The sequence below is a fragment of the Pseudophryne corroboree genome, unplaced genomic scaffold (genome assembly GCF_028390025.1).
Source record: "Pseudophryne corroboree isolate aPseCor3 unplaced genomic scaffold, aPseCor3.hap2 scaffold_619, whole genome shotgun sequence".
Lineage (NCBI taxonomy): Eukaryota > Metazoa > Chordata > Amphibia > Anura > Myobatrachidae > Pseudophryne > Pseudophryne corroboree.
In genome coordinates this window covers 278,029-298,974 of record NW_026970215.1, presented here as the reverse complement: position 1 = coordinate 298,974, position 20,946 = coordinate 278,029, and the positions used below count along the sequence as shown (strand labels likewise).

Below are 20,946 nucleotides of genomic sequence, written 5' to 3'. Positions count from 1 at the left end.
CCCCCCTCCCCTGCTGTGTGTCCGGCCTACCCCCCCCCCCCTCCCTGCTTTTTGTCCGGCCACCCTCCCCTCCCCTGCTGTGTGTCCTGCCTACCCCCCCTCCCTGCTGTGTGTCCAGCCACCCCCCCCTCACCTGCTGTGTGTCCAGCCCCCCCCCCCTCACCTGCTGTGTGTCCAGCCCCCCCCCCTCACCTGCTGTGTGTCCAGCCCCCCCCCCTCACCTGCTGTGTGTCCAGCCCCCCCCCCTCACCTGCTGTGTGTCCAGCCCCCCCCCTCACCTGCTGTGTGCCCAGCCCCCCCCCCCCTCACCTGCTGTGTGTCCAGCCCCCCCCCTCACCTGCTGTGTGTCCAGCCCCCCCCTCACCTGCTGTGTGTCCAGCCCCCCCCCCTCACCTGCTGTGTGTCCAGCCCCCCCCTCACCTGCTGTGTGTCCAGCCACCCCCCCTCCCCTGCTGTGTGTCCGGCCTACCCCCCCCCCTCCCTGCTTTTTGTCCGGCCACCCTCCCCTCCCCTGCTGTGTGTCCTGCCTACCCCCCCTCCCTGCTGTGTGTCCAGCCACCCCCCCCTCACCTGCTGTGTGTCCAGCCCCCCCCCCTCACCTGCTGTGTGTCCAGCCCCCCCCCCTCACCTGCTGTGTGTCCAGCCCCCCCCTCACCTGCTGTGTGTCCAGCCCCCCCCCCTCACCTGCTGTGTGTCCAGCCCCCCCCCCTCACCTGCTGTGTGTCCAGCCCCCCCCCCCTCACCTGCTGTGTGTCCAGCCCCCCCCCCTCACCTGATGTGTGTCCAGCCCCCCCCCCTCACCTGCTGTGTGTCCAGCCCCCCCCCTCACCTGCTGTGTGTCCAGCCCCCCCCCCTCACCTGCTGTGTGTCCAGCCCCCCCCTCACCTGCTGTGTGTCCAGCCACCCCCCCTCCCCTGCTGTGTGTCCGGCCTACCCCCCCCCCCTCCCTGCTTTTTGTCCGGCCACCCTCCCCTCCCCTGCTGTGTGTCCTGCCTACCCCCCCTCCCTGCTGTGTGTCCAGCCACCCCCCCCCCTCACCTGCTGTGTGTCCGGCCTACCCTCCCCCCCCCCTCCCCTGCTGTTTGTCTGGCCACCATCCCCTCCCCTCCCCTGCTGTGTGTTCGGCAACTCCCCCCTCTTCCTGCTGTGTTCGGCCACCCCCTACCCCCTCCCCTCCCTGCTGTGTGTCCGGCCACCCTCCCCTCCCCTGCTGTGTGTCCGGCCACCCTCCCCTCCCCTGCTGTGTGTCCGGCCACCCTCCCCTCCCCTGCTGTGTGTCCGGCCACCCTCCCCTCCCCTGCTGTGTGTCCAGCCCACCCCCCCTCACCTGCTGTGTGTCCAGCCCCCCCCCTCACCTGCTGTGTGTCCAGCCCCCCCCCTCACCTGCTGTGTGTCCAGCCCCCCCCCCCTCACCTGCTGTGTGTCCAGCCCCCCCCCCCTCACCTGCTGTGTGTCCAGCCCCCCCCCCCTCACCTGCTGTGTGTCCAGCCCCCCCCCCTCACCTGCTGTGTGTCCAGCCCACCCCCCCTCACCTGCTGTGTGTCCAGCCCCCCCCTCACCTGCTGTGTGTCCAGCCCCCCCCCTCACCTGCTGTGTGTCCAGCCCCCCCCTCACCTGCTGTGTGTCCAGCCCCCCCCCCCCTCACCTGCTGTGTGTCCAGCCCCCCCCCCCACCTGCTGTGTGTCCAGCCCCCCCCCCTCACCTGCTGTGTGTCCAGCCCCCCCCCCCTCACCTGCTGTGTGTCCAGCCCCCACCTCACCTGCTGTGTGTCCACCCCCCCCCTCCCCTGCTGTGTGTCCGGCCTACCCCCCCCCCCCTCCCTGCTTTTTGTCCGGCCACCCTCCCCTCCCCTGCTGTGTGTCCTGCCTACCCCCCCTCCCTGCTGTGTGTCCAGCCACCCCCCCCTCACCTGCTGTGTGTCCAGCCCCCCCCTCACCTGCTGTGTGTCCAGCCCCCCCCCCCTCACCTGCTGTGTGTCCAGCCCCCCCCCCCTCACCTGCTGTGTGTCCAGCCCCCCCCCCTCACCTGCTGTGTGTCCAGCCCCCCCCCTCACCTGCTGTGTGTCCAGCCCCCCCCCTCACCTGCTGTGTGTCCAGCCCCCCCCCCTCACCTGCTGTGTGTCCAGCCCCCCCCCCCTCACCTGCTGTGTGTCCAGCCCCCCCCCCCCTCACCTGCTGTGTGTCCAGCCCCCCCCCCTCACCTGCTGTGTGTCCAGCCACCCCCCCTCCCCTGCTGTGTGTCCGGCCTACCCCCCCCCCTCCCTGCTTTTTGTCCGGCCACCCTCCCCTCCCCTGCTGTGTGTCCTGCCTACCCCCCCTCCCTGCTGTGTGTCCAGCCACCCCCCCCCCTCACCTGCTGTGTGTCCAGCCCCCCCCCTCACCTGCTGTGTGTCCAGCCCCCCCCCTCACCTGCTGTGTGTCCAGCCCCCCCCCTCACCTGCTGTGTGTCCAGCCCCCCCCCTCACCTGCTGTGCGTCCAGCCCCCCCCCTCACCTGCTGTGTGTCCAGCCCCCCCCTCACCTGCTGTGTGTCCAGCCCCCCCCTCACCTGCTGTGTGTCCAGCCACCCCCCCTCCCCTGCTGTTGTGTCCGGCCTACCCCCCCCCCTCCCTGCTTTTTGTCCGGCCACCCTCCCCTCCCCTGCTGTGTGTCCTGCCTACCCCCCCTCCCTGCTGTGTGTCCAGCCACCCCCCCCCTCACCTGCTGTGTGTCCGGCCTACATATATCGAATGGATTTTGCCAATTTTGGCTGTAACTTTGCATCATCGTAATCGACACTGGAGTCAGAATCCGTGTCTGTATCTGTGTCAACAATCTGGGATAGTGGCTCTGCTTCTGGCTGACAGGACACCATTAGCTCCTGAGGGTGCTGATCGCTGGGTACGCCTAGATGCCCACTCCCGTAGCCTGCCATCACCCCCTTACAGAGCCAGAAGTCAGAAGACAGGCGAGTAGCAGAAGAACAGAAGACTTCTTCTCCAGTGACGGCATTCTGAGGTACCACGCAGCGAGCGGAATGCTGTGCGCCATGCTTCCACACAAACACAGGCACTGCAGGGTGCAGGGCATGTGGGTGGGGGGGGGGGCACCCTGGGCAGCATAAATTCCTCACAAAAGGCTGGCAAAAGTGGACATTAGTGCCTGGGCACTGTCCTTACCCCGCCAGCGTAATTAATTATTTGTTTCTGAGCGGGACAGAAGCGTGCCATTACAGCGGCGGGGCTTCTTCCTCACCTCACCAGCACATCTATAGAGCGTTACAAGTCTATCACTATAGAGTTTATTATTTCCCAGACTGTGTACTTTTGGCGCTGGGTTGTGAGCTGAAAAATCCTCTCTGTCCCTCTGACAGATTTACTGTAGGTCTATCCCCGATAAGCCGATGTGTCTGTGGGTACTTGGTACATGTGTGTCAACATGTCGGTGGCTGAATGTTTTTCCCAAGAGGAAACTATATTAGGAATGCAGACATATGATGGTGGCCCTGTTGGCACCACCAATAACTGACTGGGTGAAAGTTTCAATAATATCAGAGTGAGGTTGGATAAATCTGTGTCCCAGACACAGACGTAGAGAATAGATGTGATGTTCATGGCTATGCTTCTTTTCCCTCAGGCCCGCAAAAATGTTACTACACACTGATACTGACTCGGACACTGATTCCTATGTCGACCATAATATTTCCTGATTAGATCCAATATTGGCAAGGAGCATTCAGTACATGATTGTGGATATTAAGGACATATTAACATCACTGAGGACCCTGCTGTTCCTGACAAAGGGGTCTATATGTATGTATATATAGATATATAATGAAAGCTGATGTAATGTTCCTCCATCTCTGTTTGAGAAAGTCTGGGCCAGCTCGACAAGATGGTTTCAAATCCCCAAAAGGTTTCCGATTGTTTATTAATTTCCTGCTGCGGACAGAATAAAGTGGGAGTCACCCCCTGTTCTGCACGGGGCCCTGTCACAAATCCAGCGGATCATATGCAGGAAGCTACATTATTTCTAGTTATGTAACCATGGGTACATTACTTAGACCTGCCATTACATGCGCATGGGTGAGTAGTAGTATTCAAGAATTGGTCGAATACCTTGTCTTCCGATATAGATATCTTGGAGAGATGGGATACTCCTTACGTTGGATCATATCAAGGACACTGCAGCATACTTACGACTGCAAGGGATATAGGACTCTTGAGTTCACGGGCCAATTTCATGGCAGTCTCGGATAGGAGGGCATTGTGGATTCACCAAGGGAATGCTGATGCTGACTCCAAGAAGAAAGGGAGTCTCTTCCCTTTGAAGGTGAAGCCTTGTTTGGCAACGGCCTAGTTAATTTGATCTCGGCAGCTCCCGCAGGTAAGTCAACCTTCTTGCCCTATGTTCCCTCTCAACGGATAAAGACGCATCATTGTCTAACGCAGTCATTTTGTCCCAATAGATATGCAAGAAGTTAAGATTCCCCTTTCTTTGCAGGTAGAGGAAGGAGAAGAGGGAAGAGGTCTGTAGCCTCTTCAAGATCGCAGGAGCAGAGATCGTCCTCTGCTTCTGCCAAATCCACTGCATGACGCTGGGGCTCTCTTGCAGGAGCCCACACCAGTGGGGGCACGTCTAAAACACTTCAGTCAGTTCTGGATTAATTTGGACCTGGACTCGTGGGTTTTACAAATAGTGTCACAAGGGTACAAACTGGGGTTTCAAGACGTTCCCCCTCACCGATTGTTCAAATCGGCCTTAGTCATCAGGGAGAAGGTTTTTATTCAAGCCTCTTCGTGCTCCCGAAGCCGGACGGCTCAGTCAGACCAATCTTAAATTTGAAATCCCTCAATTTCTACCTGAAGAAATTCAATTTCAAGATGGAATCTCTCAGGGTAGGGATCTCCAGTCCGGAGGAAGGAGATTTCATGGTTTTGGTAGACATAAGGATGCCTAATTACATGTTCCCGTTTAGCCACTGCATCAAGCTACCTAAGGTTTGCAATTCAGGATTGTCATTACCAATTTCAGACGTTGCCGTTTGGTCTGTCCACGGCTCCGAGGATTTTCCCCAGGGTGATGGTGGAAATGATGGTTCTCCTTCGCAAGCAAGGAGTCACAATTATGCAGTACTTGGATGATCTCCTGATAAAGGCGAGATCCAGGGACCAGTTGGTGCAAAACATCTACTCTCCCTGACAGTTCTTCAACAACATGGTTGGCTCCTAAACTTGCCAAAATCGCAGTTGGTCCCAATGACGCGGTTGTTGTTTCTGGGAGTCATACTGGACACAGAAGAGGCTTTCTTCCAGTGGAAAGGCTATGGAGTTCCAGAGTCTGGTCAAACAAATTCTGAAACCAGCAAGAGTGTTAATCCATCAATGCATTCTGTTGCTGGGGAAGATGGTTGCGGCCTACGAGGCCATTCAGTTTGGCAGGTTCCATGCCAGAGTGTTCCAGTGGGACCTGTTGGACAAGTGGTCCGGATCCCACCTACACATGCACCGGAGGATAATCCTGTCTTCCAAGACCAGAATCTTACTCCATTGGTGGCTGCACAGTTCTCACCTCCTAGAGGGGCGATGGTTCGGGATCCAGGACTGGATCCTAGGGACCATGGATGCAACCCTCCGAGGCTGGGGAGCAGTCACACAGGGGGAAAACATCCAAGGAAGATGGTCAAGTCAGGAAAGTTTTCTCCACATAAATGTTCTGGAGTTAAGGGCCATTTAATAACTGCAGACACAGTACGCACTGGGACGGGTGCCCAGCATCCTCTACGGACTAAGAGAAAAGGATTTACCGGTAGGTATTAAAATCCTATTTTCTCTAACGTCCTAGAGGATGCTGGGGACTCCGTAAGGACCATGGGGATAGATAGGCTCCGCAGGAGACATGGGTACTTTAAGAAAGACTTTAGTTCTGGGTGTGCACTGGCTCCTCCCTCTATGCCCCTCCTCCAGACCTCAGTTTGATACTGTGCCCAGTGGAGACTGGGTGCTTTTCAGGAGCTCTCCTGAGCTTTCTGACAGAAAGTATTTTGTTAGGTTTTTAATTTTCAGGGAGCACTGCTGGCAACAGACTCCCTCATCGAGGGACTGAGGGGAGAGAAGCAGCCCTACTCTCTGAGTTGCAAGGTCCTGCTTCTTAGGCTACTGGACACCATTAGCTCCAGAGGGATTGGTACGCAGGATCTCACCCTCGCCGTCCGTCCCAGAGCCGCGCCTCCGTCCCCCTTGCAGAGCCGGAAGATAGAAGCCGGGTGAGTATGAGAAGAAAAGAAGACTTCAGAGGCGGCAGAAGACTTCATGATCTTCACTGAAGTAACGCACAGCACTGCAGCTGTGCGCCATTGCTCCCATACACCTCACACACTCCGGTCACTGTAAGGGTGCAGGGCGCAGGGGGGGGGGGGGGGCACCCTGGGCAGCAATATAAACCTCTTTTTGGCAAAAATATAACACATATACAGCGGGGCACTGTATATATGTATGAGCCCCCGCCAATTTTACAGTTTAAGCGGGACAGAAGCCTGCCGCCGAGGGTGCGGGGCTTCTCCCTCAGCACTCACCAGCGCCATTTTTTCTTCACAGCACCGCTGAGAGGAAGCTCCCCGGACTCTCCCCTGCTTATACCACGGTAGACAAGAGAGTTGAAAAGAGGGGGGGGGGGGGCACATAATTTGGCGCAAATTACATGCTGCAGTACTACTGGGCAAACATTAAGTTACTGTGTATTCCTGGGTTATATAGCGCTGGGGTGTGTGCTGGCATACTCTCTCTCTGTCTCTCCAAAGGGCCTTGTGGGGAAACTGTCTTCAGAAAAAGCATTCCCTGTGTGTGTGGTGTGTCGGTACACATGTGTCGACATGTCTGAGGAAGAAGGCTATATTAGAGAGGAGCAGGAGCAAATGAATGTGGTGTCTCCGCCGACAGCTGATTGGATGGATATGTGGAATGTTTTAAATGCTAGTGTAAACTCATTGCACAAAAGATTAGACAAGGCTGAAGCTTTGGGACAGTCAGGGTCTCAACCCATGCCTGATCCTATGTTGCAGGGACTGTCAGGGTCTCATAAGCGCCCACTATCCCAGATTGTTGACACAGATACAGACACGGATTCTGACTCCAGTGTCGATTACGATGATGCAAAGTTACAGCCAAAATTGGCAAAATCCATTCGATATATGATTATGGCAATAAAAGATGTTTTGCACATCAGGGAGGAACCCCCTGTCCCTGACAAGAGGGTACATATGTACAAGGTGAAAAAGCCTGAGGTAACCTTTGAGGGGGTCACACGAGCTGAACGAGTTATGTGAAAAAGCTTGGGAATCTCCAGATAAAAGACTGCAGATTTCCAAAAGGATTCTTATGGCGTATCCTTTCCCATCAATGGATAGGTTACGATGGGAATCCTCCCCTAGGGTGGACAAAGCATTAACACGCTTATCCAAGAAGGTAGCCCTCCCGTCCCAGTATACGGCTACCCTCAAAGAGTCTGCTGACCGCAAACAGGAGATTACCCTGAAGTCCATTTATACACATTCAGGTACCTTACTCAGACCGGCAATTGCGTCGGCCTGGGTGTGTAGTGCTGTAGCGGCATGGACGGATACCTTATCTGTGGGGATGGATACCCTAGATAAGGATACTATTTTATTGACCCTGGGGCATATAAGAGATGCTGTCCTATATATGTGTGTATGCAAACTACAGGTGGTGCTGCAGGGCTCACACCCTTTTACTTGTCTTGTAGAGCAACTCTGGAGCTGTTTCTGGGTCCAGCTGCTGCAAGAAATCAGCTTGAATGCTTCAGGGGCTGGGGCATGGCCAACATGAGCCCACACTGATGGGGGGTGGGGGTGTATAAAGCGATTTAGGGGTCATCCAAGCGCAACCCCACAAAGGCCGCCATGCCCTGCGTGACCCTTTTCTCTTTTCATATGCAGACGAGGGTTGCAGCCAACTATGCCCACTGCTTGGATGACATCACTATATGCAAATCCATCTGCTGCAGGCCTTCCCCCAGGAATGCTTGCAGTAGTTGTTGCATTTGGTTTGTTGTTTGGGGGTGCTTCAGTATTAGGCAGCCTTCTGCCCTCCCACATTCGTCTGAAAATGTGTTCTCCCTGCAGTTGTTGTTCCCAGATGAGAGTTCCCTTGTGCTTCCTCAGTTGAATCTCCTTAACTTGACAGGGGTGTGCCCGAGCAGCCGCCCTCCACAGCCCTATCCCAACACATACTTATCTTGCATATGAGATCTCTTGATCATGAAGATAGTTCTCACAGGGTGAGGTTCATCCATTACATTTTAAAGTAGGAAGGTACAAATTACATATTCAAATTACATATATGTGCTGGATTCAAATGTTTTCCCCCCTTCCTTTCTCAATTGTGCCCATCAGCAGCTATTCTAATGTTGCTGCCAATGGGTGTGACGCATTCATTTCTTCTGTGGGGTACACTGGACTCCACAAGGATTCACATTGTATATGTACACCAGAGTAGGATCTTGATCTGAGGCACCAACAGGCTCAAAGCTTTTGACTGTTCCCAAGATGCTCCTCTATAACCTCGCTTCCATGAACAGGGAGCTCAGTTTGTAGTTGGTGCCTTCAGTAGCAGGCCACTTAACAGGGGGCTGCCTCAGGCAGCCTATTCTTAGCTATTAATTTTGGCAAGAAAAGAAGAACTTTTTTTATAAGAATCTACAAGGGCTGCAGCAGGCTAGGTCTAATAGACCTCTTTACTGCAGCTCCATCACTCCCAGTGGCGCAGTATACTCCCGTGCCCCGGTTGCTGGGTCACTGCAGCGGAGGCTCCGGTTTCTTCCTAAGGTCAGTCACACACACACCGCCCTCCGGGATCACGAGGCCGCTGATGGGGGCGGGCCGTGTGCGCACTGGCGTGGACACTGATTACTGGGCAGCCGCTCCACTAGCCACCAGGGACAATTAAGGAGCACAGCTCTGGGGTTTTTTCTCCTATATTAACCCCATTTTGTACTACCCGCAGTGCATTGTGATAGGTAATAGGGCCTGATTCAGGTTGGATCGCAATCCAACTGCAAAAACTGCTAAGAGCATACGCATCCGCCTGCATTTTCTGCGGCACCCCGCAGATAATGCGATCACCTCTGCCTGTGAATCGGTGAAGGGGGGGGGGGGAGGGGGGTCAACAACACTCCATTTCCAAGTCGGAGATGGAGCGGTGCGGGGGCACGGTTTCAAAATGGGGTCGGCAACGGAGAAACAGGAGGCGTGGTCAGAGCAGCTGCATGACATCACATGGGCCGGACTCTGCCAGTGGAGCCCCAGCGTCATGAGGTAGATTTTGTAGAGGCCGGGGAGGACTTCTGTTCCTGGGAACTAGCTGTGTTGTGCAGCTTTATTCCTCTGCCCCTACCTCTGGCAAGAAAGGACGCACCTCGCACTTTCTTGTTTCTTTGTGACCGAAAGGACTGCATTTGATAATGCGGAGCTTTCTTATGCTGTGAGGGAACATAAGGTAAAAAATTTGATTTTCCAACTGTAGCTGTGCGTGTTAATGCTTTGTCCATCCTATGGGAGGATTTCCATCGTAACCTATCCGTTGATGGAAAAGGATACGCCATAAGAATCCTTTTGGAAATCTGCAGTCTTTTATCTGGAGATTCCCAAGCTTTTTCACATAACTCGTTCAGCTCGTGTGACCCCCTCAAAGGTTACCTCAGGCTTCTTTCCCTTGTACATATGTTCCCTCTTGTCAGGGACAGGGGGTTCCTCTGTGATGTGCAAAACATCTTTTATTGCCATAATCATATATCGAATGGATTTTGCCAATTTTGGCTGTAACTTTGCATCATCGTAATCGACACTGGAGTCAGAATCCGTGTCGGTATCTGTGTCAACAATCTGGGATAGTGGGCGCTTATGAGACCCTGACAGTCCCTGCAACATAGGATCAGGCATGGGTTGAGTCCCTGACTGTCCCAAAGCTTCAGCCTTGTCTAATCTTTTGTACAATGAGTTTACACTAGCATTTAAAACATTCCACATATCCATCCAATCAGGTGTCAGCGGAGACACCACATTCATTTGCTCCCGCTCCTCTCTAATATAGCCTTCTTCCTCAGACATGTCGACACACGTGTACCGACACACCACACACACAGGGAATACTTTTTCTGAAGATAGTTTCCCCACAAGGCCCTTTGGAGAGACAGAGAGAGAGTATGCCAGCACACTCCCCAGCGCTATATAACCCAGGAATAACACAGTAACTTAATGTTTCACAAAAGGCTGGAAAAAGTGGACATTAGTGCCTGGGCACTGTCCTTACCCCAATAGCGTAATTAATTATTTCTGAGCGGGACAGATACGCGCCATTACAGCGGCGGGGCTTCTTCCTCACCTCACCAGAACATCTTTAGAGCATTACAAGTCTATCACTATAGAGTTTATTATTTCCCAGACTGTGTACTTTTGGCGCTGGATTGTGAGCTGAAAAATCCTCTGTGTCCCTCTGACAGATTTACTGACGGTCTGTCCCCCATAAGCCGGTGTGTCTGTGGGTACTTGGTATATGTGTGTCAACATGTCGGTGGCTGAATGTTTTTCCCAAGAGGAAACTATATTAGGAATGCAGACATATGATGGTGGCCCTGTTGGCACCACCAATAACTGACTGGGTAAATGTTTCAGTAATATCAGAGTAAGGTTGGATAAATCTGTGTCCCAGACACAGACGTAGAGAATAGATGTGATATTCATGGCTATGTTTCTTTTCCCTCAGGCCCCGCTGGGTCGCAAAAATGTTATTTTGCCCAGTTACTACACACTGATACTGACACGGATACTGATACTTATGTCGACCATAATGTTTCCTGATTAGATCCAATATTGGCAAGGAGCATTCAGTACATGATTGTGGATATTAAGGACATATTAAAATCACTGAAGACCCTGCTGTTCCTGACAAAGGGGTCTATATGTATGTATATATAGATATATAATGAAAGCTGATGTAACGTTCCTCCATCTCTGTTTGAGAAAGTCTGGGCCAGCTCGACAAGATGGTTTCAAATCCCCAAAAGGATTCTGGTTGTTTATTCATTTCCCGCCGCGGACAGAATAAAGTGGGAGTCACCCCCTGTTCTGCACGGGGCCCTGTCACAAATCCAGCGGATCGTATGCAGGAAGCTACATTATTTCTAGTTATGTAACCACGGGTACATTACTTAGACCTGCCATTACATGTGCATGGGTGAGTAGTAGTATTCAAGAATTGGTCGAATACCTTGTCATCCGATATAGATACCCTGGAGAGATGGGATACTCCTTACGTTGTATCATATCAAGGACACTGCAGCATACTTACGTGAGACTGCAAGGGATATAGGACTCTTGAGTTCACGGGCCAATTTCATGGCAGTGTCGGATAGGAGGGCATTGTGGATTCACCAAGAGAATGCTGATGCTGACTCCAAGAAGAAAGGGAGTCTCTTCCCTATGAAGGTGAAGCCTTGTTTGGTGACTGCCTAGTTAATTTGATCTCGGCAGCTCCCGCAGGTAAGTCAACCTTCTTGCCCTATGTTCCCTCCCAACGGATGAAGACGCATCATTCTCTGATGCAGTCATTTCGGCCCAATAGATATGCAAAAAGTTAAGATTCCCCTTTCTTTGCAGGTAGAGGAAGGAGAAGAGAGAAGAGGTCTGCATCCTCTTCAAGATCGCAGGAGCAGAGATCATCCTCTGCTTCTGCCAAATCCACTGCATGACGCTGGGGCTCTCTTGCAGGAGCCCGCACCAGTGGGGGCACGTCTAAAACTCTTCAGTCAGTTCTGGATTCATTCGGACATGGACTCGTGTGTTTTACAAATAGTGTCCCAAGGGTACAAACTGGGGTTTCAAGATGTTCCCCCTCACCGATTGTTCAAACATTAAGTTACTGTGCTATTCCTGGGTTATATAGCGCTGGGGTATGTGCTGGCATACTCTCTCTCTGTCTCTCCAAAGGGCCTTGTGGGGAAAATGTCTTCAGTATTGGCAAGGAAAAGCTGTCTTGTACCTTTGCATTTTTCTCCCAAACGAAGGACACTAGAAAGAAAATTTTAAAGCCTCCTGTTAGGCCATCATCTACACGACATAGCCCTGAATTTTCCAATGCGTAGCTCTTTGCAAAAGAGAGATATTGGCAAGGAAAAGCTGTCTTGTACCTTTGCATTTTTCTCCCAAACGAAGGACACTAGAAAGAAAATTTTAAAGCCTCCTGTTAGGCCATCATCTACACGACATAGCCCTGAATTTTCCAATGCGCAGCTCTTTGCAAAAGAGAGATATTGGCAAGGAAAAGCTGTCTTGTACCATTGCATTTTTCTCCCAAACGAAGGCACTAGAAAGAAAATTTTAAAGCCTCCTGTTAGGCCATCATCTACACGACATAGCCCTGAATTTTCCAATGCGCAGCTCTTTGCAAAAGAGAGATATTGGCAAGGAAAAGCTGTCTTGTACCTTTGCATTTTTCTCCCAAACGAAGGACACTAGAAAGAAAATGTTAAAGCCTCCTGTTAGGCCATCATCTACACGACATAGCCCTGAATTTTCCAATGCGCAGCTCTTTGCAAAAGAGAGATATTGGCAAGGAAAAGCTGTCTTGTACCATTGCATTTTTCTCCCAAACGAAGGACACTAGAAAGAAAATTTTAAAGCCTCCTGTTAGGCCATCATCTACACGACATAGCCCTAAATTTTCCAATGCATAGCTCTTTGCAAAAGAGAGATATTGGCAAGGAAAAGCTGTCTTGTACCTTTGCATTTTTCTCCCAAACGAAGGACACTAGAAAGAAAATTTTAAAGCCTCCTGTTAGGCCATCATCTACACGACATAGCCCTGAATTTTCCAATGCGCAGCTCTTTGCAAAAGAGAGATATTGGCAAGGAAAAGCTGTCTTGTACCTTTGCATTTTTCTCCCAAACGAAGGTCACTAGAAAGAAAATTTTAAAGCCTCCTGTTAGGCCATCATCTACACGACATAGCCCTGAATTTTCCAATGCGTAGCTCTTTGCAAAAGAGAGATATTGGCAAGGAAAAGCTGTCTTGTACCTTTGCATTTTTCTCCCAAACGAAGGACACTAGAAAGAAAATTTTAAAGCCTCCTGTTAGGCCATCATCTACACGACATAGCCCTGAATTTTCCAATGCGCAGCTCTTTGCAAAAGAGAGATATTGGCAAGGAAAAGCTGTCTTGTACCTTTGCATTTTTCTCCCAAACGAAGGTCACTAGAAAGAAAATTTTAAAGCCTCCTGTTAGGCCATCATCTACACGACATAGCCCTGAATTTTCCAATGCGTAGCTCTTTGCAAAAGAGAGATATTGGCAAGGAAAAGCTGTCTTGTACCTTTGCATTTTTCTCCCAAACGAAGGACACTAGAAAGAAAATTTTAAAGCCTCCTGTTAGGCCATCATCTACACGACATAGCCCTGAATTTTCCAATGCGCAGCTCTTTGCAAAAGAGAGATATTGGCAAGGAAAAGCTGTCTTGTACCTTTGCATTTTTCTCCCAAACGAAGGTCACTAGAAAGAAAATTTTAAAGCCTCCTGTTAGGCCATCATCTACACGACATAGCCCTGAATTTTCCAATGCGTAGCTCTTTGCAAAAGAGAGATATTGGCAAGGAAAAGCTGTCTTGTACCTTTGCATTTTTCTCCCAAACGAAGGACACTAGAAAGAAAATTTTAAAGCCTCCTGTTAGGCCATCATCTACACGACATAGCCCTGAATTTTCCAATACTTGACTGCATAATTTGTGTTTCCCCTGGTCGGCTCTCATATAATTCAGATCTCTTTGTCTCAGGTCTCTCTCCAGCCTAGTTTGCTGTCTGTTTCCACTTCCCTTTTCTTGAGCCGCTCCCTTCTATGCCCTTGCGCACTATCCTGACTTCTCCCGTCTGCTTACTTTGTGCCTTCCAACGCACAATGCGAACTACAGGTAGTGCTGCAGGGCCCACACCCTTTTATTTGCCTTACAGAGCAGCTCTGGAGCTGTTACAGTGCCCAGCTGCTGCAAGAAATCAGCTTGAATGCTTCAGGGGCTGGGGCATAGCCAACATGAGCCCCACACCGAATGAGGGTGCAGGTGTTTAATGCGAACTAGGGGTCATCCAAGCGCCGCAAAAGGCCGCCATGCCCTGCACGCCCCTTTTCTCTTTTCATATGCAGATGAGGGTTGAAGCCAACTTTGACCCACTGCTTGGATGACATCACCATATGCAAATCCATCTGCTGCAGGCCTTCCCCCAGGAATGCTTGTACTAGTTGTTGCATTTGGTTTGTTGTTTGGGGGTGCTTCAGTATTAGGCAGCCTTCTGCCCTCCCATGTTCATCTGAAAATATGTGTTCTCCCTGCAGTTGTTGTCCCCAGATGAGAGTTCCCTTGTGCTGCCTCAGTTGAATCTCCTTTACTTGACAGAGATGTGCCTGAGCAGCGGCCCTCCCCAGCCCTATCCCAAATCATACTTATTTTGCATAGGAGATACCATGGTCATGAAGATTGTTCTCCCAGGGTGAGGTTCATTCATTGCATTCTGGGTATGCTGACCCCTGTGATTTCCCCAAATGTGGGAAACTCGACTGCATTATTTGTGGTAGAGGGGGACTGTGTTTGTGCTTTCCTCTGGTCAGCTCTGGTAAAAGTCAGATTTCTTTGTCTCAGATCTTCCTCTAGCCTTGTTCCTCTTTCAAGAGTTCCCTTGTGCTGCCTCAGTTGGATCTCCTTCACTTGACAGGGGGGTGCCCGAGCAGCGACCCTCCCCAGCTCTAGCCCAACTCCTACTTACCTGCCAGGTGAGATACTATGATCATGAAGGTGCTTCTCCCAGGGCAAGGCTCACCCATTGCACTCTGGGTGTGCTGCTCCTGCAATTTCCCCAAATGTGGGACACTTGACTGCATAATTTGTGTTTCCCCTGGTCGGCTCTCGTATAATTCAGATCTCTTTGTCTCAGGTCTCTCTCCAGCCTAGTTTGCTGTCTGTTTCCACTTCTCTTTTCTTGAGCCGCTCCCTTCTATGCCCTTGCGCACTATCCTGACTTCTCCCGTCTGCTTACTTTGTGCCTTCCAATGCACAATGCAAACTACAGGTAGTGCTGCAGGGCCCACACCCTTTTACTTGCCTTACAGAGCAGCTCTGGAGCTGTTACAGTGCCCAGCTGCTGTAAGAAATCAGCGTGAATGCTTCAGGGGCTGGGGCATAGCCAACATGAGACCCACACCGAAGGAGGGTGGAGATGTTTAATGTGAATTAGGGGTCATCCAAGCGCCACAAAAGGACGCCATGCCCTGCACATCCCTTTTTTCTTTTCATATGCAGACGAGGGTTGAAGCCAACTTTGACCCACTGCTTGGATGACATCACCATATGCAAATCCATCTGCTGTAGGCCTTCCCCCAGGAATGCTTGTACTAGTTGTTGCATTTGGTTTGTTGTTTGGGGGTGCTTCAGTATTAGGCAGCCTTCTGCCCTCCCATGTTCATCTGAAAATATGTGTTCTCCCAGCAGTTGTTGTCCCCAGATGAGAGTTCCCTTGTGCTGCCTCAGTTGAATCTCCTTTACTTGACAGAGATGTGCCTGAGCAGCGGCCCTCCCCAGCTCTATCCCAAATCATACTTATTTTGCATAGGAGATACCATGGTCATGAAGATTGTTCTCCCAGGGTGAGGTTCATTCATTGCATTCTGGGTATGCTGACTCCTATGATTTCCCCAAATGTGGGAAACTCGACTGCATTATTTGTGGTAGTGGGGGACTGTGTTTGTGCTTTCCTCTGGTCAGCTCTGGTAAAAGCCAGATTTCTGTGTCTCAGATCTTCCTCTAGCCTTGTTCTTCTTTCGAGAGTTCTCTTGTGCTGCCTCAGTTGGATCTCCTTCACTTGACAGGGGGTTGCCCGAGCAGCGACCCTCCTCAGCTCTTGCCCAACTCCTACTTACCTGCCAGGTGAGATACTATGATCATGAAGGTGCTTCTCCCAGGGCAAGGCTCACCCATTGCACTCTGTGTGTGCTGCTCCAGCTATTTCCCCAAATGTGGGAAACTCGACTGCATAATTTGTGTTTCCCCTGGTCGGCTCTCGTATAATTCAGATCTCTTTGTCTCAGGTCTCTCTCCAGCCTAGTTTGCTGTCTGTTTCCACTTCTCTTTTCTTGAGCCGCTCCCTTCTATGCCCTTGCGCACTATCCTGACTTCTCCCGTCTGCTTACTTTGTGCCTTCCAACGCACAATGCGAACTACAGGTAGTGCTGCAGGGCCCACACCCTTTTAGTTGCCTTACAGAGCAGCTCTGGAGCTGTTACAGTGCCCAGCTGCTGCAAGAAATCAGCTTGAATGTTCTTCGTTGATTGATGGAAGAAACATCTTACAAAAACTCTCCAGATTATTGACTTTTTAAAGTTTTTCTAGGAAACGTTCTAGATGAATGCTTATTAGCGTTTGTCAGAATGTACGTTTGCAAAGTGTCTCTGTGGCGCAATCAGTTAGCGTGCTCGGTTATTATCCAAAAGGTTGGTGGTTCAATCCCACCCAGGGACGTAATTTACCTTGTTATCAGATTTTGGTGATCTTTAAGTAGACAAGTCAAAATTTCAAACCCCCTCTTGTGGTGTAGGGTACCTGGCCTTCTCTGATGTAATCAGAGTTAGATTTGATTAAGTGATTTTATAAAAAAAACAGCTAGGAAGCACAATTTAGCAGTGGGTTGCAGAGAAAAAGAAATATGCTGGCAAAAAATCCAATTGAGTGATTAAACAGCTCTTCATTTTCTGGCTTTATTTTTATGCTAACAAATTTGTTCTCTGAAAAGTGTCCACAAAGCCAAGTATCTGATTAACACCTTTGTAGGGATGGTTTTTCACCTATTACTAAATTAAACTTGCTTCATTGGAAAGGCAGCAAGATGCATCGTCATTTCAATATCTACTGAAATAATACAGGTTGACACCAGGAAACATTAACGCCACTGCATCCTTGCTGCTTTCTCATGTGGAAGTCTGTTTAATGTGAAAACAAGGTGATATCTAATTAGCACACAGGTAAGGAATTAAGAAAATCTTTATTTAAGGGTGAAGATGTTTCTAACAAAATCGTTGCCCCAATGCATCATTGAAATTCAAGCTGGAAAGATGATTTTAATATATCACTTGTACATTTTGTATTGCTCTTCTGGTGACAATGTAGTTTGTTTTTGTCAATTACCATTTTAATAATAGGGTAAAGAAAATTAAGTGGATTTTTGAAAGAAAACAATACTGTCAATATACTATTAAACAAATTAAAATGGTAAAAGTTATTGTACTTTAAGTAAAAATAAAAGAGCCAAAATATCAATCCCAATTTTGGATTACTTTAATTTAAAAAAAATGCATATAGCAGAGGATAGTTTCAATCTGCCTACCTCTGGGTTATCGGCCCAGCATGCTTCCATTGCAGTACTCTGCTGCACATGTAAGTGCAAGAGATCCTGAAGCACTCACTCATCGTGGGAAAGTACCAATGTGTTTCTTCGTTGGTTGATGGAAGAAACATCTTACAAAAACTCTCCAGATTATTGACTTTTTAAAGTTTTTCTAGGAAACGTTCTAGATGAATGCTTATTAGCCTTTGTCAGTATGTACTTTTTGCAAAGTGTCTCAGTGGCGCAATCGGTTAGTGTGTTCGGCTATTAACCAAAAGGTTGGTGGTTCAATCCCACCCAGGGATGTAATTGACCTTGTGATCAGATTTTGGTGATATTTAAGTAGACAAGTCAAAATTTCAAACCCCCTGTTATGGTGTGGGTACCTGGCCTTCCCTGATGTAATCAGAGTTAGATTTGATTCAGTGATTTTATAAAAACAGCTAGGAAGCACAATTTAGCAGTAGGTTGCAGAGAAAAAAAATATGCTGGCAAAAAAATCCAATTGAGTGATTAAACAGCTCTTCATTTTCTGGTTTATTTTTATGATAACAAATTTGTTCTCTGAAAAGTGTCCACAAAGCCAAGTCTCTGATTAACACCTTTGTAGGGATGGTTTTTCACCTATTACTAAATTAAACTTGCTTCATTGGAAAGGCAGCAAGATGCATCCTCATTTCAATGTCTACTGAAATAATACAGGTTGACACCAGGAAACATTAACGCCACTGCATCCTTGCTGCTTTCTCATGTGGAAGTCTGTTTAATGTGAAAACAAGGTGATATCTAATTAGCACACAGGTAAGGAATTAAGAAAATCTTTATTTAAGGGTGAAGATGTTTCTCACAAAATCGTTGCCCCAATGCATCATTGAAATTCAAGCTGGAAAGATGATTTTAATATATCACTTGTACATTTTGTATTGCTCTTCTGGTGACAATGTAGTTTGTTTTTGTCAATTACCATTTTAATAATAGGGTAAAGAAAATTAAGTGGATTTTTGAAAGAAAACAATACTGTCAATATACTATCAAAACAAATTAAAATGGTAAAAGTTATTGTACTTTAAGTAAAAATAAAAGAGCCAAAATATCAATCCCAGTTTTGGATTACTTTAATTAACAAAAAAAATGCATATAGCAAAGGATAGTTTCAATCTGCCTACCTCTGGGTTATGGGCCCAGCATGCTTCCATTGCAGTACTCTGCTGCACATGTAAGTGCAAAAGATCCTGAAGCACTCACTCATCATGGGAAAGTACCAATGTGTTTCTTCATTGGTTGATGGAAGAAACATCTTACAAAAACTCTCCAGATTATTGACTTTTTAAAGTTTTTCTAGGAAACGTTCTAGATGAATGCTTATTAGATTTTGTCAGTATGTACTTTTGCAAAGTGTCTCTGTGGCGCAATTGGTTAGTGTGTAAGGCTATTAACCAAAAGGTTGGTGGTTCAATCCCACCCAGGGACGTAATTGACCTTGTGTTCAGATTTTGGTGATCTTTAAGTAGACAAGTCAAAATTTCAAACCCCCTCTTATTGTGTAGGGTACCTGGCCTTCTCTGATGTAATCAGAGTTAGATTTGATTCAGTGATTTTATAAAAAACAGCTAGGAAGCACAATTTAGCAGTAGGTTGCAGAGAAAAAAAATATGCTGGCAAAAAAATCCAATTGAGTGATTAAACAGCTCTTCATTTTCTGGTTTATTTTTATGATAACAAATTTGTTCTCTGAAAAGTGTCCACAAAGCCAAGTCTCTGATTAACACCTTTGTAGGGATGGTTTTTCACCTATTACTAAATTAAACTTGCTTCATTGGAAAGGCAGCAAGATGCATCCTCATTTCAATGTCTACTGAAATAATACAGGTTGACACCAGGAAACATTAACGCCACTGCATCCTTGCTGCTTTCTCATGTGGAAGTCTGTTTAATGTGAAAACAAGGTGATATCTAATTAGCACACAGGTAAGGAATTAAGAAAATCTTTATTTAAGGGTGAAGATGTTTCTCACAAAATCGTTGCCCAAATGCATCATTGAAATTCAAGCTGGAAAGATGATTTTAATATATCACTTGTACATTTTGTATTGCTCTTCTGGTGACAATGTAGTTTGTTTTTGTCAATTACCATTTTAATAATAGGGTAAAGAAAATTAAGTGGATTTTTGAAAGAAAACAATACTGTCAATATACTATTAAAACAAATTAAAATGGTAAAAGTTATTGTACTTTAAGTAAAAATAAAAGAGCCAAAATATCAATCCCAATTTTGGATTACTTTAATTAAAAAAAAATGCATATAGCAGAGGATAGTTTCAATCTGCCTACCTCTGGGTTATCGGCCCAGCATGCTTCCATTGCAGTACTCTGCTGCACATGTAAGTGCAAGAGATCCTGAAGCACTCACTCATCGTGGGAAAGTACCAATGTGTTTCTTCGTTGGTTGATGGAAGAAACATCTTACAAAAACTCTCCAGATTATTGACTTTTTAAAGTTTTTCTAGGAAACGTTCTAGATGAATGCTTATTAGCCTTTGTCAGTATGTACTTTTTGCAAAGTGTCTCAGTGGCGCAATCGGTTAGTGTGTTCGGCTATTAACCAAAAGGTTGGTGGTTCAATCCCACCCAGGGATGTAATTGACCTTGTGATCAGATTTTGGTGATATTTAAGTAGACAAGTCAAAATTTCAAACCCCCTGTTATGGTGTGGGTACCTGGCCTTCCCTGATGTAATCAGAGTTAGATTTGATTCAGTGATTTTATAAAAACAGCTAGGAAGCACAATTTAGCAGTAGGTTGCAGAGAAAAAAAATATGCTGGCAGAAAAATCCAATTGAGTGAATAAACAGCTCTTCATTTTCTGGCTTTATTTTTATGCTAACAAATTTGTTCTCTGAAAAGTGTCCACAAAGCCAAGTCTCTGATTAACACCTTTGTAAGGATGGTTTTTCACCTATTACTAAATTAAACTTGCTTCATTGGAAAGGCAGCAAGATGCATCCTCATTTCAATGTCTACTGAAATAATACAGGTTGACACCAGGAAACATTAACGCCACTGCATCCTTGCTGCTTTCTCATGTGGAAGTCTGTTTAATGTGAAAACAAGGTGATATCTAATTAGCACACAGGTAAGGAATTAAGAAAATCTTTATTTAAGGGTGAAGATGTTTCTCACAAAATCGTTGCCCCAATGCATCATTGAAATTCAACCTGGAAAGATGATTTTAATATATCACTTGTACATTTTGTATTGCTCTTCTGGTGACAATGTAGTTTGTTTTTGTCAATTACCATTTTAATAATTGGGTAAAGAAAATTAAGTGGATTTTTGAAAGAAAACAATACTGTCAATATACTATTAAAACAAATTAAAATGGTAAAAGTTATTGTACTTTAAGTAAAAATAAAAGAGCAAAAATATCCATCCCAGTTTTGGATTACTTTAATTAACAAAAAAAATGCATATAACAAAGGATAGTTTCAATCTGCCTACCTCTGGGTTATGGGCCCAGCATGCTTCCATTGGAGTA

At 47.9% G+C, this 20,946-nt stretch overlaps 4 non-coding genes across 4 annotated transcripts; all 4 read left to right on the top strand.

Moving 5' to 3' along the window:
* Nucleotides 1-14,477: 14,477 nt before the first annotated feature.
* On the top strand, nucleotides 14,478-14,641 carry LOC135035849 (U1 spliceosomal RNA). The gene has a single exon (XR_010230763.1). It is a non-coding gene; the product is annotated as a U1 spliceosomal RNA (small nuclear RNA).
* Nucleotides 14,642-14,793: 152 nt separating this feature from the next.
* Nucleotides 14,794-14,956, top strand: LOC135035864 (U1 spliceosomal RNA). Its single transcript, XR_010230777.1, has one exon. It is a non-coding gene; the product is annotated as a U1 spliceosomal RNA (small nuclear RNA).
* A 671-nt stretch (nucleotides 14,957-15,627) lies between these two features.
* On the top strand, nucleotides 15,628-15,791 carry LOC135035854 (U1 spliceosomal RNA). The gene has a single exon (XR_010230768.1). It is a non-coding gene; the product is annotated as a U1 spliceosomal RNA (small nuclear RNA).
* Nucleotides 15,792-15,943: 152 nt separating this feature from the next.
* On the top strand, nucleotides 15,944-16,106 carry LOC135035872 (U1 spliceosomal RNA). Its single transcript, XR_010230784.1, has one exon. It is a non-coding gene; the product is annotated as a U1 spliceosomal RNA (small nuclear RNA).
* The last annotated feature ends 4,840 nt before the right edge of the window (nucleotides 16,107-20,946 follow it).